General features: G+C 49.5%; 1 pseudogene; it reads left to right on the top strand.

The window, feature by feature from the left end:
* The first annotated feature begins 40 nt into the window (after window positions 1–40).
* On the top strand, window positions 41–2,565 carry LOC103398321 (leucine-rich repeat transmembrane neuronal protein 4-like; annotated as a pseudogene).
* Window positions 2,566–2,824: the final 259 nt, after the last annotated feature.

Genomic DNA, 2,824 nt, shown 5'->3' with positions numbered 1-2,824 from the left:
CTTTCCCTCCCTCCCCCTCATCATCAGGATGAAGTGTCACACAGCCTCTAAAGTCTCTTCTCTTTTTTCCCAGCGTTGGGCAGAGACTGGGCAGCTGTGGACCGCTGCAGAGAACTTGTTTTTTTTTCTCTCTCCCCCCCTCGTCCTCCGTACGTTGTGCAGCTCCATGTTGGACCAGCTCTCTCTCTCTCTCTCACACACACACACCCTGCGTGGACTGCGTGGATTTTCTGATCTGGGAGCAGTTGCCTGTGTGTTCTTTATACCGTACCTGCGTTGACCGAGTCAGGATGGGTAAGTCGATTCGCTCTCCTTCCCTCCCTCCTGACGCGCCGCCAGACGACACATAAACACAGACAGGTTTCTTAGCTGCTGTGCATCGGAATAACGAGGTGGTGCTTTACTGCTGCTGCTGCTGTTGCTGCTGCTGCTGCTGTTTAAAATCTCCCAGCCACATATACCACCAGCAGCAGACAAACACAACAGATTTGTCAACACAAGAGCAGATCTGAGTCTCGGACGTCTCAGTCGACGGATGATCCGCTCCTTTTAGAATTAAAAAGAACAAAAGTTTCCTTTTTGTCTCCAAGCCCACTTCCTTAATCCCCTCGATGGCGTTGTGCCCAACAGGTTTGCCCACGTCGGACCGGAGGTTGTGGTGTCTCCTTCTGCAGGCTGCCGGTCTGCTCCTGCTCGGCGGGGGGGGGAGGATGTGCCCCGCCAGTTGTCGCTGCGAAGGGAAGATAGCGTACTGTGAGTCGGGAATCTTCCAGGGCGTCCCCGAGAACATCACCGCCGGATGCCAAGGTCTGTCTCTGCGCTACAACAACCTGCTGGTCCTCCTGCCCTACCAGTTCGCTCACCTCAACCAACTGATCTGGCTCTACCTGGACCACAACTCCGTCCATACGGTCGATGCCCTGGCCTTCCACGGCGTGAGAAGACTGAAGGAGTTGATCGTCAGCTCCAATAAAATCAGCTTGCTGCACAACAACACGTTCAGTGCCATACCCAACCTGCGGAACCTGGACCTAGCCTACAACCAGCTCCAGTCCGTGCACCCCGGACATTTTTACGGCCTGAGGAAGCTGCAGAATCTTCACCTGCGTTCTAACGGACTCACCAAGATCTTTCCTCAAACCTTCCTGGAATGTCGCAGCCTGGAGTTCCTGGACCTGGGCTACAACCGCTTACGCAGCCTCGCGCGAACAACGTTTCTGGGCCTGTTCAAGTTGACGGAGCTCCATTTAGAGCACAACCAGTTTTCCAGGATGAATTTCTACATTTTCCCACGCCTTACAAGCCTCCAGAGTCTCTATTTGCAGTGGAATCGCATACGTTCCATGAACATAGGGGTACCCTGGACCTGGCAGAAACTGCAGAAGTTGGACCTGTCAGGAAACGAAATACAAAATCTGGATCCGTCAGTTTTTCGGTGCATGCCCAACCTACAAACACTCAATCTGGAGTCAAATAAACTGAGCACCGTGCCGGAGGAGGCTGTGCTTCTGTGGACCTCCCTGACCACCATTAGCCTGGCGGGGAACTCTTGGGACTGCAGTCCCGCCATCTGCCCTCTGATGGTGTGGCTGAGAAACGTCAGAGATTCCAAGGACGTCAGCATGATCTGCAGCAGCCCCAAGTCTGCGCAGGGAGAGCGAGTTGTGGACGCGGTGAAAAGCTACTCGTGTTTGGAGAGGTCAGGTGTGTTGACCACCAGGGGGCTCGTCAACCTGAACTCGACACAAGCTATCGCTTACACCTTTCCCTCCGTTGTTACGGACCTGACGGTCGGGACAGGATGGCGTCAGAGCCCGTGACCCTCAGCCCCGCGTCTCCCGCTCCTCCTGAAACGGCGACGGACATGCGGTTTGAACACATGGCTTTCCATAAAATAATCGCAGGCGGCGTAGCACTCTTCCTGTCGGTGTCCCTGATCCTCCTGGTTATTTACGTGTCGTGGAGGCGCTACCCCAACACCGTGAGGCAGCTGCAGCAGCACTCGGTCAATCACAAGCGCCGGAAAAAGGTCCGCAAGCAGGAGCAGGACCTGAACTCTCAGCTGCAGGAGTACTACCTGAGCTACCACTCGAACTCAGACACTCTGGACTCCCTGGTGACCGAGGCCCGGCCCTGCACCTGCACCATCTCAGGATCCATAGAGTGTGAAGTCTGAGATGTTCGCTCCATCCCGAGGTATAGATGCTGCAGGGAAAACCTGGGGAGCGGACTACAAAATAATTACGTGCTCAGAGGAGCGGACCGGACCAGGGTGATATACAGTAGAGCACTGGGCCAGAACTAATTATCACTGTGATTGACAATGGAACAGTGGAACTGTGAGCCAAGTTAGCTGCAGCGAGGACAGCTCTTGGTGGAGACGTTCAACCTGCAACAACAACAACAACAACAACAACAACAACAACAACAACAACAACAACAACAACCGAACGTTTCTCCTGCAATTTGTAAAGCATTTGAAATGTGTTTTAGAATGTGTATTTTAAAGCAAACCCTCGGGTCGGGGGCTACTACCCGGCCATGTGTTGTAGTACCAGGTCTCGGAGAAACAGAGAAATAGAAATGGTTTTCAATAGTTTTGAATATTATCAAAATACAATTATTATTATAATAATAATAATTACAATTAATTAAATATAATTGTAATTATTATTAATTTTTTATTATTTTTAATTATTTTTAATTTTTTATTTAATATTTTAATATTTTATTTATATTTATTTTATTTTTATAATTTTTTTAAAATTTTATATTATTTTATACATTTATTTTTATTTATATTTATTTATTAATATTTTATTTA

This window comes from Cynoglossus semilaevis, chromosome Z (assembly GCF_000523025.1).
Source record: "Cynoglossus semilaevis isolate Cse_v1.0 chromosome Z, Cse_v1.0, whole genome shotgun sequence".
Taxonomy (NCBI): Eukaryota; Metazoa; Chordata; class Actinopteri; order Pleuronectiformes; family Cynoglossidae; genus Cynoglossus; species Cynoglossus semilaevis.
This window is presented reverse-complemented; position numbering and strand designations above follow the sequence as displayed.